This window comes from Mytilus galloprovincialis, chromosome 2, assembly GCF_965363235.1.
Source record: "Mytilus galloprovincialis chromosome 2, xbMytGall1.hap1.1, whole genome shotgun sequence".
In the NCBI taxonomy this organism is placed as follows: domain Eukaryota; kingdom Metazoa; phylum Mollusca; class Bivalvia; order Mytilida; family Mytilidae; genus Mytilus; species Mytilus galloprovincialis.
This window is the reverse complement of record NC_134839.1, coordinates 108,677,286-108,696,182: the sequence shown is the minus strand read 5'-3', so window position 1 is coordinate 108,696,182 and position 18,897 is coordinate 108,677,286. Positions and strand designations below refer to the sequence as shown.

At 32.2% G+C, this 18,897-nt stretch overlaps 2 long non-coding RNA genes across 2 annotated transcripts; both read right to left on the bottom strand.

Moving 5' to 3' along the window:
• Positions 1-1,743: 1,743 nt before the first annotated feature.
• LOC143062494 (uncharacterized) lies at positions 1,744-3,927 on the bottom strand. The gene is made up of 3 exons (XR_012974789.1): positions 3,713-3,927; positions 3,017-3,175; positions 1,744-2,006 (listed from the first exon to the last, which is right to left on the bottom strand). It is a non-coding gene; the product is annotated as an uncharacterized LOC143062494 (long non-coding RNA).
• Positions 3,928-13,274: 9,347 nt separating this feature from the next.
• LOC143062493 (uncharacterized) lies at positions 13,275-15,084 on the bottom strand. The gene is made up of 3 exons (XR_012974788.1): positions 14,686-15,084; positions 13,973-14,131; positions 13,275-13,427 (listed from the first exon to the last, which is right to left on the bottom strand). It is a non-coding gene; the product is annotated as an uncharacterized LOC143062493 (long non-coding RNA).
• Positions 15,085-18,897: the final 3,813 nt, after the last annotated feature.

Sequence of the window (18,897 nt, the reverse complement as noted above, 5' to 3'; positions counted from 1 at the left end):
TAACCCTTTTTAACATTTTTGCCTACTATGTCAGTTTCTTTTTGTTGTTCTCACATTGCTGTCAATATAATGGAATGTTATGCGACTGTCATACAAGCGAGAGGTTTAGCTAGCTAAACCAGGTATACTCTACCATTTTCTATATGAGGAAATGTATGTACCAAGGCAGGAATACGACAGTTGTATTCTATTCGTTTGATATGTTTGAACTCTTCATTTAGGCATTCGATACTCTATTTGAAATTTCCTTTGTTATTTTACTTTTATGCAATGTTTTTGCCGTTACGCTGAATTTTATGTCGTCCCATTCAAATTAAAAATTTATGGTTTTCCATTCCACATAAACGTTGTGATGTAAACATTTCAGTAGGATGACATTGAGCTATTCTGTCCATTGTAGAATGCTTATGTACACTGAAGTCACCAATTCCTCTATCAAATGTTCGTAAATTTACCTCACCATTCATTTGATTCTATAATTATTGGAAGTGTGATGATATTTTTATCATATTTATATTTTTATTAGCATAGCATGCAAGCAACTACTGAATAAACCTGATGGGACGGCTAGATTAATGGTAATAGATTCGCATGTTGGGGATGCATGCATAACAGGAGACACACCCGATCTCTCATCAATATTTTGGAGTTCATGCGATCCCAAAATTTTGGAACCATGATTTATATCTGCTTAACTGACAAATTTATGACATTTTAATATGGGTAAAATACTGTCAGCTCTAATAAAATCTATATGATGATTCATAATAACATAATAGATCATAATAGTACATTAGGATATAGAAACATTGCCATTACTCGACTTCTCCGGTTGCGGAGGAAAAATCATCGCCAAGATGGGGCATCCGTTTAACTGTGCGGGATGTGAGGTAGATAACGCTGTTTAATATTTTAATCGATAAAGCAATAATGAAATAGTCTTTGAATCAGCATGGTTGATAATCAAAAGTCTAAAGAAGATATGAGGCATAATGTCAATGAGACAGTAATTCAAATACACGAATTAACCGAAAGACATAAAAAAAAAAAAAGAAGCCAGTTTGGTTAAATTTTGTCAAAATATAATGAGAAAAATCGCTGATGAATTATTCATTTGCAAGTGAGTAATTCAACCACATGGAATACGGATTCGTGTAACCTCCAATTTAACCCCTTAGCTGGAGCTGGATTACGCATGGATTAAGCGGGTTCATTTATTAAAATAGAATGTCAACATTGAGAGTGAAACAAGGGTAGGGTAAAACCATTTGAATGACTGATTTGATAATAAAAAAAATTAATGTACCGGTAAAAACAACGAATAACATATATTTTAAATTAAGATATAAAATCGAACAATTGACCAAACAAATCCAACTGCACGAGTTCGTTATCTATATCTATATTTATACCGGGTTGTATGACCATTGAAAGTCTTCGGAGGTTATCGCAATGGTTAATTAGATGGCGTCTATACTAAAAAACGCACGAAAAGGTGATACATATTATCGAGCCCATGCGTTGTAAATTATGTAATTCAGTCTTTTTGTAATATGGAAATACGTTTTAGTATGTTATAAATCAAATATTAGAATTCGAGTCAAATCAGTGAATATGAATTTGACACCTGATGTCCCTTAAAAAGAATGAACTGGCATATGCTAATTAAGCTTAAGTAAAAAAAATATTGCTGGGTATTTTAAAGATGTTCATAAAGGCCAATTTAACAAGTAATCAGTGAAATGCATTATTATTATTATTTTATTATCAGTTATAGAGTTCAAAGTTGTACCCAATTACTGCTCATTGGTCCTAATAACACTTTCAGTCTATATATACTGCTTTAATGCAATATCTTGTTATCGATCATCCAATTATTAATAAAACACCGGAAACAATGCCACCAACTGCAGCAATAATACAGAACGCAAACGAAAAATGAAGATTACTGGTCTGTACACCCTTTTGAGTAGCCTACACTATAACTCCAATAAGGGCAAAAGCGCCTACAAAATAAAACAAACCTTTATTTAATATAAAATAGCCTCATAGTAGTTTATCGTGTGTTTTCTATGTTGTGATGTTATGCTATTGTTTCAGAAAAAGGGAGAAGGTTTGGTACCATTAAAACGTTTAATCCCGCTGCAAATGTTTGCACCTGTCCTAAGTCAGGAATCTGATGTACAGTAGTTGTCGTTTGTTTATGTAATTTACACGTGTTTCTCGTTTCTCGTTTTTATATAGATTAGACTGTTGGTTTTCCCGTTTGAATGGTTTTACACTAGTAATTTTGGGTTACTTTATAGCTTGTTCTTCGGTGTGAGCCAAGGCTCCGTGTTGAAGGCCGTACATTGACCTATAATGGTTTACTTTTATTAATTGTTATTTGGATGGAGAGTTGTCTCATTGGCGCTCACACAACATCCTCCTATATCTACTAATTTTACATATATGATGAGATATAAAAAAAATGGTAAGACAGGAAACTTTCTTAATCGCATATATCCTCATGAAAAACAAGATGTCATTACTACAGTTATTATTTATGTATTTTTTATACGAAATTTCCAAAAATAAATAAGTTGTGTTATTGTTATTATTTTCCATTGCATCATGCTTACCGCTATCTTTTGTTTCAAAGTGTTTGTTTACTCCATTAAGAAAGTGAAAATTAGACAGATATTATGTTTTAAATGTATAAACAGTTTTCTTCTTACCATCACTTATATAATTTGTTCTTGGTGACGAGGTGAGAGAAAATAAAATAGCTAATGGGTAAACACCAGTAAGGCAAAAATCATAATTTTAGCAAACTCAGACGTCATTTAGAAATACAACTGCCAAAATTTTGACAGAGAGATAATTGAGTTAATTTGCAGTTACATGTTTGCTGCATATTTAAGCTGACTAAATACAAATTATGAAAGTTACTTTAAGTTTAATCACCATAAACACACCAATCAATAGTATGATAATTATTTTTATTTCTATCAATTAGATTTTTTCTAAATAATACCTGCTACAATACAACAAACTGCTCCTGCCTTCTTCAGAATATCCTTATCCTTCATCACAAATAACTGAATTGCTACAAGGATAACAGCAGCCAACAAGATGATGAATGCTAATGTTTCTAACGCCTGGGTTCCTTTAAAACTGGGACAACCAAATTTTTCTACGATAATTAATATAAATTGGTATTATTAATGTAAAATATTAACTTAGTACAATGAGAAATTCTCACATGACTACAAAACATGTTAAATACACCTTAAAGTATTTCTTGTAGTTTTAAGTGTAAGTTAAAATCTTACTTTCAACTTCTATGCTTGATTTCATATATTAATTTAAACAACCTAATAAATTTATTGTTTTACAGCATATCATGTTGATTAAATGGAGATTTACAGTAATTGTAAAGAAGAAAATACTCATACTAAACAAAAACAAAATAACACACAAGGTCTTCAACATAAGATACAAAACTCAAAAAATAGAAAAGCAATGAAAAAGTGCAAATGTCACTGCGGATATGGAGAATGCAAGACTTGATTTTGGTCAAAGTAATCCATCTGAGTACATTCTTTTTTTTTTGTATTTTGATTCACAGATATTTTAAAAAGTAAATAAACAAAAAAATGAAGCAAGTCAGCAGCTGCAAATTGGTTATTTAAATGCATTCATTAAATTTTATCAACATCAATTTACATACCACATTCAATTTGTGCACATTCCGTTGTTCCGGATGTTATTGGAAGACACATTTGCCATCAACCAAAATGAGAATCTACAGTTCCCATTTTGATATGCATCCAATACGGGGTGGCAAAACTGGTAAGTTGCAACACAAACGAAACAATGGCAAGTATGAAGCCAGCTATAGTAGTAGGTTTAGCATCCCCGAATATCCCCATCTTGATTTCTGTGTTTTCTTTGTCACAATGTAACAATATCAATAAGCAGGCACACATTTATACTGCGTTTGTTGCTACAATAAACAGTCATTTAACACGAAGGAACTTGATAACAGAAGTAAAATCTAGTTTTGGTTGATAATGAAACCACCTTTAAATGTATAAAGTATTTGATTCGACAAATCTTATCATTAGCATACGCCTCTCTATGCAATATACCAAATCAAACCAGCAATACACATTGTTGTTTATAAGGCAAACATGATCCCGTACGATTGTATCGTATGTAGTATTTTATGATGAGAAGGTATGTGGTATGTTATGGCTGTATGTTACAAATACTGTCATACCAATATGTGTAGGAATGATACGGTGGTATTGAATTGGGTATCTTATGTAGGTATAGTACAATACAGATACTACCTAGAACAATGTAGTGGTATGGTATTGGGGGTAGGGACAAATACTGCCATACATGCCAGGTATATATGAATGATACGGTGGTATGGTATGTGGAATATTGTAGTGTTTGGTACACATGCTACTATACATTGGTATGAAAGAATGAAACGGTGCTACGGTATGTTTAATTTTGTAGTGTATGGTACAAACACTGCCATACCAGGTATCTAAGAATGATACTGTGGTATGTTATGTAGAATATTGTAGTGTATGATATAAAAAATGCATTACAAGGTTTATAAGAATGATACGGTGGTATAGTTGCCACCATTTATCTATCCACCAGAACTAGAAATTAAAGAAACACCAGACACGGCTTCCTTTGCCTGACGATTTTAATTTTAAAATTTTCCCCGCATTAGTAGTAATATACCAACTTCGTCTGAATATGGAATATGCACTTCTCAAATCATTAGGTATTCTTGAGCGTCGGCTTCTACTCAAACTTTGTTAAACGTCACCAGTGTCTGAGCAGAATATTGATGAACCAGGGTATGTCAAAGAACAACTCGTTCACTTTCAACATAATTTCATCGGATAAATATTCTATATCAACTTCACCAATGATACACGATGGTTTTGAAGTATAGATAACGTGTTATAGTATTTGTATTTGTAAATTACTAGTAATACTTTTACCGTTTAGTCTATTTTTGGTAATGTTCATTGGACGTGGCTGGGTACTTGTCCATCCCCTCATTGTGTTATTTTCTATGGTAAATTTTTGTATTCTTGTCTTTCGTTTTTGCTTATGTTTTTTATGTACATGCTTTTTTGTTTTTGTTTACATATTTGTATGTTTTTATAGTGATTAAGATTTGAATACAATGTTGACTGCTGTATACCTAATTTTGACATTTTGTTTTAGCCGTATTTTGCACAATTTTTTTGTAATTTTGGGTCCTCAATGCTCTTCAAATTTGTACTTGTTTGGCTTTATAACTATTTTGGTCTGAGTGTCACTGATGAGTCTTATGTATTAAATTAATCCTGTTACCTTTGATAACGTTTTACCAGCTATTATTTCTATTGTTTTGTTCACACATCGTTGTCAATATAATGGAATTTTATGTGAATATGATGCAAGGAAGAAGGTTAGCTAGCTATTAATCCTGATTTAATTCACCATTTTCTTACTCATATGAAGTGGAATTCACACAAGACATACAATAAAAGACAAAAAAGAAAAACATCTTCTTAGATTCGTTCATTTTATATATTGATGACGTCTTTCACACTTCAGTAAGTGTTTGCAAAAATGATTCAGTAGGATATTAAAAACTGCCAAAAAAACCCAACATGTTGGCTAGTATAAACACGATCCATAGATTTTTGGTGAGTTGTGAAAATTTTATTAATGTGGTGCCGTAGGCATATGTATTGGATGTACCGATCCCTTAGAGCTGTTATAAAATATTCAGGAAACACAAATTTTCATTGAATTACATGCAAAAATTGTTTGGATGTTTGCTCAAACATTGTTACAAAGATTGACACAGGACGACAATAGGTAGGCAGTCCGTTTACATTATAACAAGATTTGATTGGTTGATTGATTGAAGTGATCACAGTTTTTTGTTGGTTTTCAGTGACTTTTTATAGGAATGAAAAAGATGAACTTTCATCTTGTTAAAAACAAATGCATCAATTTTTTAATGAAAGCAAAAAATCTGAGTTTGATATATTGACTTACTTTTTCTAATATACGAGTATTACACAACTATTTGTGTCTACCAGATAACTTACGTGTTTTGGTACTAAAACTGATCTCTAAAAAGAAGCTGTTTAAACGAGTTTAATATACTAGAATAACACACGAAGGATTTTCGTTCTTTGTTTCATTTCAGCATGTCTGTTGTTTCGTTGTTTTCCTCTCATAGTTGATGTGTTTTCCTCGGTTTATGTTTGTTACCTGGATTTGTTTTCTCTCAATTGATTTATGACTTTTGTACAGCGGTACACTACTGTTGTCTGTATTCGTCTGGTCGTTTAAGGATTTTTTGTCACATTTGTGCAATTAAGGTACCCCTGAAATCCTAAGACTGATGTGCTTAATTAATTTAGCTCACATTGAAATGCATCTGAATCACAGTTAGAGTACATAAACTTTGCGTGTTGAATTATACTCATCATATATAACAGGAAACTTGTTGTGCTGTGGTCCTTTTTTGTATTCTTGTGTTTCTTTTTGCGTATGTGCTTTGAATATATACCATTTTGCTTTTATGTTTGTTTTTGTAGTGATAGATTTATACAATGTTCACAGCTTTACCCTTATTATGACATTTTTGCCTATAATGTATGTTTGTTTTGTTCACACATTGTTGTCACTATAATGGAATTAAATGAGAATGTCATACAAGTGATAGGTTAAGGTGGTATGGGAGTCTAAAATAAAAATGATAGAATTTGTTCATACTTTGCCAAAACGTAGTATCTATTGATATATGTTGAAAAATATAATAAAAATGATAGGTCACCGTGCATTTTCTCAAGCTACAGGACGTGGCAAAATGACACATTTTGTATGGATTATACAGGGAAAAACACCATTTTGTGATTAGAAACTAAACAAAATGATAGAATTGTTAAATACTTAAGGAAAAGATAGCTTTCAGACAATGCTTTGAGAATATCAAAAGAAAAGATAGGGTCACCGTACGTTTTTTCCGGCGAAAATACAAAATAGGAAAATTTCATGTAGAATCCTTCAGAAAATGCACTGTTTGAGAGTTACCTCCCCTTGAAATGTCAATTTAAAAAAAAACTAAAAACAATCAAAACTAATAAACATTTGCAATTATATTAATATTTGTAAGTTATATTCTTATAAATTGGTTCTTTTAAATGAAAATCACATTAAATATCTGCATTTCTGCATCCCATTTTGCTAACTTGATAGAAAATATGGACCTTTGGTTCTCTGTTTTTTACAATCCAAGATGGAGGAAGACACCCATACCACCTTAAACTAGCTTTAACCCCATGTTTAATCCACCATTTTTTATATTAGAAAATGCCTGTATCAAATAAAGGCAATAGTAGTAAACCGGTGTTCAAAATTCACAGATCGATTACGAGAAAACATAACAAAATATACGTGAGGAATATGACAGTTGTTATTCTTTCCTTTAATGTGTTTGAGCTTTTGTTTTTGCCATTTGATTATGGACTTTCCGTTTTGGATTTTCCTCTATACTTTTATTGAAACAATTTGTTTTTACTTGATAATGCCTTTTCATATGTTGCATAGCCTGGAAAATACCGACATTTTTGCTTCCAACGTTTAGCCTTCTGTCAAACTATAGAACAGCAAGTGATTCAAATTTTAAATATGCTCAATCACAATTCAGATACAGCATGGCCAAGTGATGGCAATTCTACTTACTATAGGGGATGCTATTGCCGCTGCCAAATTGAAGTATATGATAAGAATTTTCTTTGAAGTATGACATCAATGATACAGTAAGCGAGGAACAAATACTTTACTATGCAAATGATGCATTTAGGTCCGACTTTGAAACCGTTATATTTTAAAAGATCATTTTGCGAGTGTCAATGAAGTTTTTAACGACAAACAATAGGACACAAACACAATATAGAAAACAGGCATAGCTTCCACCGAATCATTTGAAACATTTACCTCGAATTTGACACAAGAGGCCTTTTTCAGTACCAAAATCTATGATAAACGAGACAATTTCAATTTTGAAATTATCAATTTCCACCACCTTAGTAGCAATATACTAACTTCACCTGCATATGAGATATACATTTACCAACTCATTCGTTATCCGAGAGATTTCATATGCTACCCCGATTTTATAAAACGTGACCAATGTCTCAGCAGAAATCTGATGAATCATGGTAATGCCAAAAAACGTCTTGACTTGTTTTTTCTAAAAAAAAAGGTTGAACAGAAAATACCAAAACCATCTTGATAAATATTCCGTATCTATTTCACATATAAAACATGATGGTCTTGAAGTATAAATTCTAGGTAATGACGTTAATTATCATCTTTATTACGTTTTAAAGTATTCTTTAATTAGTATTTTTAAATTACTAAACTTCACTGTTTAGTCCATTAATTTTGGTAATATCCACTTGGAGAGCTGGGTACTTATGCATCCCGACAATGTGTTTGTGTGCAGTTTTTGTTGTTTGTTGTATTCTTGTCATTCCTTTTTGATTTTCTTTGTGTACATATTTGTTTGATTAAGCTTTTAATACAATTTTTACTGGTATACCCCTATTTTGTTTTTAAATTCTTACCTATTATTTCTGTGTATTTTGCTTACATATTGTTGTCAATAAAATGGAATTATATGCGACTGCATACAAGTGAGAGGTTTAACTGGCTTTAAAACCAGGTTTAATCAACAGTTTTCTATATGACGAAATGTCTAGACCACGACAGATGTTTTCCATTCGTTTGATGTATTTGGGATCTTGATTTTGTTATTTGATAAGGGATTTTAATTTTTCTTTGAATTAAGTAGATATAGAAAAATGTGGTAATGAGAAAACTCTCCATCCAAATAACAATTCAGGAAAGTAAACCATTATAGGTCAATATACGACCTTAAACACGGAGCCTTGGCTCACACCGAACAACAAGCTATAAAGGACCACAAAACTACTAGACGTGTAAAATCATTCAAACGGGAGAACCAACGGTCTAATCTATATAAAAAACGAGATACGAGAAACACGTATAAATTATATAAACAAGCGACAATTACAGTACATCAGATTCCTGACTTAGGACAGGTGCAAACATTTGCAGCGGGATTAAACGTTTTAATGGTACCAAACCTGCTCTCTTTTTCTGAAACAATATTATAACATCACAACATAGATAAACGCACGATAAAATATCAATTGGAAGGCTTAACTCAATAAAACAAAAACGTAAATTAACACATGTCATGTTTGTTGTTTTTACTTTTGAAGACTTTTTTCAACCGTGACGCTGTATTTTACGTCATTCGCTTGAAATACAAAATTATGGTTTTCCCAAAACATTTGAAAGAGTTGCAGTATATAAGTAGTACAATTGAACATTGTTTCAAATATAAAATTTGTACTCGAAACAGGATATAAATGCTCAACAACCCTTCGAATTCTACCTGTTTCTAAACTTCGAAAAAGTGCATTTTATACTTAAACACGTGCAATGTTCTATATAAATTTCGACAAACTATATTGCTATTTTCATTTAGTTATATAGAACCTTGATCATTTTTGGTCTATATACATCTTACGCCCGCCTTATTCTTTGCGAACATTTGCCCAAAGCTTTCATACTTGTGAGAAGTTGGAGTATTTGACATCATTGTTAGATGTCATTTCCATTGCAATTTTGTGATGTGAATTTTTCAGTATGAGTTTTGTGAAAATGCTATCGTAAATGCCTCTAAACTGTAATCAATACACGTCCTAAATCAAAATGTTCGAAAATCTACTTCGCCGTTATTTTGATTCTATAATTGTTCGAAGAGTTATGAGATTTTTATTAGAATTGCACTCTGTGTTTATCGGAGTGATCGGAGAAAACCACCGACCTTCGATAGTAAAACTGACAATCTTAGTAAATTAAGATTGCAGTCGAGTGCAGCTTCACGAGCGGGGTTCGAACTCACAACTTCAGTGTTGACTGGCTAGTGATTACAGTGGTAACTACTTATAAAAAAGAAGATGTGGTATGATTGCCAATGAGACAACTGTCCACAAGAGATTAAAATGACACAGACATTAACAACTAGACTTAGACCACTCGGTCACCGAGGCCTCTTTAATGAGTACGATGATTCATGATAACATAATGGTTGACTGAAGTATATAAATATGACTGTGTGATTTATGAATTCGCAGCCACGTACGTTCAGAATGTTACGATAAATCGGAATCCTGTAGTGAGAGTTCCACGCCCTTGGTACACTCAAAATCCCTTTATAAAAAGGGGCGAAATATATCAGAGGGACATTCAAACTCATCAATAAAAAAACACCAAAAAACTGGCAACGTCATGGTTAATAAAGAAAAAGGCAAACAGAAAAAAACAATAGTACACAAAACACAACATGAAAAAACAAAAGACTAAGTAACAGAAACCCAACCAAAAACTAGGGGTGATCTCAGGTGCTCCATAAGGATAAGCAGATCCTGCACCACATGTGACAACCGTCGTCTCGCTTATGTTAGAACAAACCCAGTTACAAGTCTAACAATGCGGAATAAATATAGAGCATTGCATTGGTTCACTTTTGTATTAAATACTAATCCATGGTTTGTTCACGTTTTTACACTATCAAGCTGTACAAACTAACCGTGTTAAAGAATTGGTTACTGAGATATCTACTGTACGGAAAAAGACATCCAGAGCTGGCGTCGTTAAGGTTGTATGAGATACAATGTGTATATAAAAACTTGCCAAAATAATGATATAAAAATTACGCACTAACTTGCTGTTGGAAAACAGAGCTATGGATTATAGACAAACTATTAATCCATAAAATCTATCAATGCTAGAAGTTTTCATATCAAAGTTATACCTTCTTAATCAGTGACTCATATTATAGTAAGTCGTTATTTCGTTTGAAATTCATGACAAAAAACATCAACTAACTTGATCTTGATGGTAAGGATTACTTTGTAATTCACAGAGCACTAACTTCATACCAACTACCTTTCACTTGAGAGCAATTTGTTAAAATATTTTACCAGTTGACTAGTTTGCGGGAGAAGAATTTAAACCGCAATTTGGTAAACTGTTTTAACCATTGCGTTTGATAAGCGCAGTAAAAGGAAAATTAATGTCAGCACTCAATGTGAAACAAAGATATAAACAATTTAAATGACTGATTCGATAAAATAAAAATCTTATACCGGTAAAACGATGATTAACATATACTTTTAATATGAAATCAAACAGCCAAGAAAAAAAACAATTGCACGAGCTCGCTATCTATTTCAATTACATTAATGTTTATATAAACGTCGACAGATGTAAGAGGTCACATCGTAGGATTAGAATCTGACAGTCAATTTATAGGTGTCTTCCTCCTATTCCCACATTTTAGAAATTACCATACCTTCTATTCCCACATGCATATACCGGTAGACGTTTTGATGAATGATTTGTTATTATAATAATCAAGGTTAATAAAAAAATCACCTAACATTTACTTGTAATTTTTAAAAGATAAACATATTTCTTACCCTGTTTTAGTATATTAGTTTAAAAGTAATAAAAAAAATGCACTGGTTTTTTTTGTAAAATGTTTTTCTTTTCTTTTTAAAGAATTGCTCTAAAACAAAGAATAATAGTAGTAATTTAAATATAAGTTAACAAATCATTGAATTTGTAAACCTAAAAAAATGTCATCCGAACACATAAATCGATGAAAGATTAGATAATATAAAAACAAACAATGCAAGATTTCCATGTACAACAAACACAAAAAACGATAATGAAATTAACATAGAGGGACGTTCTACCAAAGGGGGCCTTTTCTTGCTCAGGTGGATTTTTGTTAATCTTCAGTACTCAAAGGAATCTGACACATAAGCAGCACCAGATATCATAAACTAGTATGGTAAAGGTAGCTTTTACTCCTGTCCAAGCCTATTTTTCAAACTTTACACATTTCACGCAATGGTTGACAGCGCAGTTTATCCACTGGTATACAGTTTACCTCCATCCAAGATCGAACTAGTATACACAAGGTTCCTGACTTTACTTAAAGATATATGTCACAGACACCAACTACAACTTCAGCCTACCAGTATCTTCCTAGACTATGAAGTCAACGCAAACCACTGTCTTTTTCCACTACACACAATGCATCTTGAGAAAAGTAATAGGAACAGGGATTCAGGTTTCATACAAGAAAGACAACAACATTCATCAACTAGTACGCCTTGTCGCTGTTCGTCCACTTGTAACTACTGCTGATGATGAAGATGTGTGGTGTAATGCCCTATCCGACATAGATCAAATTGATACTAACATCAACTACAAGCCCTTTACAGAATTTGTCACAAAATACATAGGATCATTACACAACACAGGCTCTGGGGACTTCACATCTTCCAAAGGGAGGGCAAAGCAAGCTAATGAAACATTCCTTCACCCACATTCAATTATCTTAAAACTCATAAAACTACTGAAACACGGAGAAGCTACGCCCTGACCATGTTCCAGTATGCAGCTGATTGGACGAGAATAGTCCAAAAAACGAAAGTATGTCGAAATCAACAAGAGATTAGAAGAGCATATGGAAAAATACCTCAACCAGGAAGTAACAACAGTACAATTAGGTTATGCAGCTTCCCACGCTATGCATGTTGAAAAGATTAATAAAGTTTTATAGACTTTAATACAGCAAAGTTTTAATGTGTGTGCTCAATGGGTAGTACTGTTAACTTGTAGTGTTTGTTTCATATGATTATAATGCTGGCTTGACTCTACTGTTTAATTTGTGTTATAAAAAAAATTAAATGATTTACTATATTTGTTTCCATTTCTTTCATATTTATTTAAATTAGAAACACAGAGTTCATACACATAGAAAAATAACACCAAAAACACTGGTCAATTAAAAGATGATTAAACAATGTTTATACAGTAAAATACTTTGTTTTCACAAGTTTCCCCCTACTTCCACATGAAATTTTAACTTTTCTTATCAGATTTGAAAAAAAGTGGGAATAGGAGGAATGAACCGGTGCGCCCCTTCGAACGAACGAATTGTTGTATGCTAATTAAGGTAAAGATGTTATTTCAACACTAATGTTGCAAGTAATCAGTGAATTATTATTTTTTTATTTTAAGTTATAGAGTTCATTGAACTTAATAACACTATCAGTGTATTGATAAATATGACTTCAATGTAATATTTTATCATTATTTAATTACTAATAAAACACCGGCAACAATGCCACAAGCCGAAGAAATAATACAGAACGCAAACGAAAAATGAAGATCACTTGTCTGTATACTACTCTCAGTAGCAAATACTATACCTCCAATAAGGGCGAAAGCACCTACAAAAATAAAACAAACCTTGATTCAATGTAAAAAAGGGCACAAAATATTTAAACATTTTAATTTCACATATATTTTGAGATAGGAAATTGTTTGAAAGGCAGGAATCTCTCTTAATCAAATATACCATATGTCATTACGATCATTATTTTTCACCTATTTTTTATGCTTTTCGTTTCAAATCATATATTTGTTGTGCTAGTGTTGTTATGGTCCGTTTCATCGTGCATAGCGATATCTTTTGTTCCAAACCCTTGCTCCCTGCAAAAAGGGACAATCAGAAAGATTTTTTTTTATCAATTTAAGGTTTGTTTTTGGTATTTAAAGCAGTTCTTTCTAACCTTCACTTATATTATTTGTTCCTAATGACGATTTCAGTGACCAAAAAATAACTGATGGGTAAACACCAGTTAGTCAAAAGATACAGGTTAACTCTTAATAAAAAATATGATAATAACTTGAAGTTGTTCGCCATAAACACATCACTCAATAGCTGTGATAATTAAATTCATTTCTATCAATTATGCTTTTTTTTTTTAAATACCTGCTACAATACAACATACTGCTCCTGTCATCTTCAGGATATCTTCATCTTTCATCACAAATAACTGAACTGCTACAAGGACAACAGCAGCCAACAAGATGATGAACGCCAATGTTTCTAACGCTTGTGTTCCTTTCAAACTGATACAACTAAATTTTCCTACGATAATGAAAATAAATTGGTGTTATTAATTTAAAATCTTAATTTACTGGTATTCAAAGAGAAATTCTCGCATGACTACAAATATCACAAATTCACATTGTGGTAGTGCTCGTAACTTAAATTGTAAGTTAAAATTTTACTTTAACTTATGTGCTTGAATTCAAATTATTTTATAAAATACGACTTAATAAATTTATTGTACCACAGCATATCATATTGATTTAAAGGAGATTTACAGTAATTGTAAAGAAGGAAATAGCCCTACAAAACAAAACCAAGATCTCAAAACAAAAGACACATAAGGTCTTCAACATTTGACAGGTGTCTAAAAAAGATGCAACACTCGGTGAGTAAAAAATAAATGAACAAATATAACAGAAGACATGCAGAATGCAAGTTTTTGATTTTGGTCACAAATAACTCATCTGTTACATCATAATATTCTCTTTGTAGTATAATGATGCACAGATATTGTAAAAAGTTAAAAAAAAAAATTAAAACATGTCAGTCTTTGAAAACTGTTTTTTTTAAAACAACATCAACTTACATACCACATTCAATTTGTTCACATTCCGTTGTTCCAGATCTTGTTGGAAGACACATTTGCCATAAACCAACATGATACTCTGCATCTCCCATTTTACGGTAAATCCAATAAGAGGTCGCAAAACCAATTAATTGCAACACAAACGAAACAATAGCAACTACGAAGCCAACTATAGTAATGGGTTTTGCATCCCATAATATCCCCATCTTGATCTCTGTGATTTCTCTGCCACAATGTCACAAAATTGATAAGTAGATACAAATCTATACTGCGTTTGTTACAACCAAGAACAGTCATGTCATTTAACACGAGGAAACTTGATAATTGAAGTAAAACTTAGTTTTGATTGATAATGAAAACACCTTTCAATGTACAAATGATTTCATTCGACAAATCTTATCAGTAGCATACGCCTATCAAAGCAATATACCAAAGCAAACCACAACTAACACGTACACTCAAATAGACAACGCATCCATCTTAAATCTAAATTAAGTCTATAGTTGGGTTTTTTTTTGTTAAATATTTTCCTGAACCTTTGATTTGATTCTGTTATAGCTATCAAAGATATGGAAATAAACTTTATAACCAAAGAGATATACAATGCTGTTTTTGAGGCAAATATGGTCTCGTACGATTGCATCATATGTAATTTGTTATAATGAGAAGGTGTGTGGTATGTTATGGCTGTATGTCACAAATACTGTGTACCAATATGTGTAGAAATGATCCAATGGTATGGTATAGGGTATCTAATATTGGTATAGTACAGTACAATTAGTGACATACCCTTGTAATCCAGAAATATACCTTGGTATGGTATTGGGGTAGGTACAAAACTGCAATACCTTTGTATGAAATAATGATACGGTGGTATAGTTGTCACTATCAATATCAACTCCAGAACTAGAAAATAAAGAAACAACAGACACGGCTTCATCTGCCTCGTTTGTTTTATCAATACCCCGAATATGACATAGGCGCTTATCTCAGTACAAGAATCAATTTCAAACGAGACAATTTTGAATTTTAAATCATCAATTTTCCCCACCTTAGTAGTGATATATCAATTTCACCTACATATGAGATATACATTTTCCAACTTAATCGGTATTCAAACGCATGTAGCTACTACTCAAACTTTGTTAAACGTCACTAGTATCTGAGCAGAAACACACTTCAAACTGAAAATATAGAGAATTTCCGATAGGTGAAACACTTTTGGCTAGGACTACATCACCTTAAAATCTTCGTTACTGCCCTTCACGCCAATGGCGTAGAAGGGCAATAAGGAGCTAAGGCATCACCTTAAATATAAATAACATCTATTGATGACCAAAAAACAAAAACGTTGGACAGAAAGTCACCTGACAAAAAAAGTCACAATTCAGTTTTGACATTATTTTATCTTAGAGTAAGAAAATCCTTATTAGAAAAGATTTGTTTTAACTATATAGGTAAAGCAACTTTTTAATAAAATTGTATTTAATAAATATCAAAAATGATCAAATACTAAGTTGTTAAGAAAACAAAATCTCAATTAAAGTGGCTTGGTACTTTTTGGAAGATGACTTTGTAGCCAGTGACTTTTTTGTCATATGACTTTCTGTCCGTTTACTTAAAAAAATGTGTTTGTTATATTATGATTATGTTTCTGTATGTGTTACATTTTAATGTTTTGTTTCTATTGTGTCGTTGTTCTCCTCTTATATTTGATGCGTTTCCCTTCAGTTTTAGTTTGTAACTCGGATTTGTTTCTTTCTCAGTCGATTTATGAGTTTCGATAAGCGGTATAGTACTGTTGCCTTTGTTTATGAAAAATAAAACTGTAAAAAGAGAATTGGACAATCTTTTATGTTTATGAAAAAGAATATAACATGACATCTTTGTTTTATATACAAGGAAGTCACTGTGTAGCAACAAAAATATCACATCCGTTTTTGTTTATCTAGAAAGTATGTCGTAAAACTAATGCACACAACAAAAACCTTCAGTTACCAGGAGAATGATTACTAACTGGTTGATATTTATATAAAAACTTATGCAGTTTATAAAAAGAGGAAGGTGATCGTTTCTTCCGGAAACCTGACTACGTAGCTAGTGTGATAGAATTGTTTGTTGGAAATTTGTGATGAAGAAGAAATTATCCGAAACAGCACTCCTTACAGGTTTCAAGTCTTAGATGCATGATTTCTTTGTATTAGTTAGTAGCTTTTAACTAGCTGCCAGTAGCTGCGAGAACACTCAGATCAATACGTAGGTTTTTTTTGTGATACAAGGACCCGGCCACGTCCACTCTGTGATTTTATTAGATGTATTTCTATTTGTATCCATCTGATGCGTAAAGCCTTTGTCAACTCATTTTTATAGTTCGTTCTTATGATGCATTGTTACACCATTGTTCCAGGTTAGAGGAGGGTTGGGATCCCGCTTACATGTTTAACCCGCCACATTCTGTATGTATTTGCCTGTCCTAAGTCAAGATCTTATAATTCAGTGGTTGTCGTTTGTTGATGTGTTACATATTTGGTCTTCGTTCATTTGTATGCCCAATCTATGGGCATTATGTTTTCTGGTCTGTGCGTCCGTCCGTATGTTCGTCCGTCCGTCTGTCCCGATTCAGGTTAAAGTTTTTTGTCGAGGTAGTTTTTGATAAGTTGAAGTCCAATCAACTTAGTAAACATGTTTCCTATGATATGATCTTTCTAATTTTGATGCTTAATTAGAGATTTTATCCCATTTTCACGGTCCATTGAACATTGAAAATGATAGTACGGATGGGCATCCATGTACTTGGGAAACATGCTTGTTTATTACATAAATAAGCCGTAAGTATATATTTATCTCTTTCTACAGCTAAATAAACAAATCAGTCCAATTTATTTTTTCATGGTTTAAAATTCATAAAACGAAAATTCCGCGAATTGATGTTATTGTCTAGGCATGGCAACGAAACATGGAGACGTCACAAGTATGTTTCCGTAAACAAAAAATCAAATGTAAATACTGGGCGTTTTAAAGCTTCTTGTACGCCTCAGAACGAATAAAATTACATTGAAAGAAAACATATAAGTGAAAATTGCGATTAAATAAAAAAATATTGAATTATATAATATTACTTATATTATCAAAATTGGGTAAAACGGAACAGCCAAAACAGTATCGTATGTATAGGGCTTTCACGGTTAACAAAATTACCGAATTTTTCCTATTAGAATCGAAATAATTCATGGCAGCCGTAGATTATGTTTTAAGTGAACACAACTTTCATTGAATGACATGCAAACTGACGTTAGTTCAAACATTGTTACTACGATTGACACAGGAAGACAATAGGTAGGAAGTCTGTTTACATTATAACAAAATTTGATTGGTTGATCGATTGAAGTGATCACAGTGTTTTGTTGGAATTCAGTTCAAGTTAAAGACTTTTATAGGAATGACAAAGATGAATTTTCATCTTGTTAAATACAAATGCATCCATATTTTTTAATGAAAGCAAATAATCTGATTTGATATCTATTGCTACCATTGTTATTAATACACGAGTATTAACTAACTTTTTGTGTCAACCAGACAAAACATTTTAGTACTGAAACTGATCTCGAAGAAGCTGTATAAACGGTTTTATATACTAGAGTAACACACGAATGACAGAATATTATCTATGTTTTAATTTTCTAATGGTCGTACAAGTGTAACCTAACAATTTAACGGGATTCCTAGATATTGGTATTCGCCTAACCTTTAAAATGTTAATTGGTGGGTCTTTTGCAGGCGTTTTTGTATTTCTGTAATAAAATGCAAAATAGAAATATTATCCAGATACAGTTCAACGATTTCTAAATGCAAAAAAATCAAAATAATCCTCTAACTCTTTGTCTGTTACATCGCTGTGTATTACTATTTTCTGCTAGTTTATTAGCCAAATGTTGCATTCCATTTGTTGACGTGGTCAAGCATGTTACAATTTTGAAAGAATTTTTCGTAACCCGGCTGATCCAATGGAAACTTAAGAAAGGTTAACCTGCATACCATAGAATATCGCAGCAGTTTTTGTTTTACCTTAATTGTTGAAGGAATTCCACCCTACAATTTGTATCTATCAGAGAGTCCTATTGTTCTTCCCTATTTCCCCCAATTTTGATCCACTAAGCAGCGTTCATGTTTAGTTAAAGGATTTTTAAAACTCTTGTTTTATATCTTAGACAGTTTG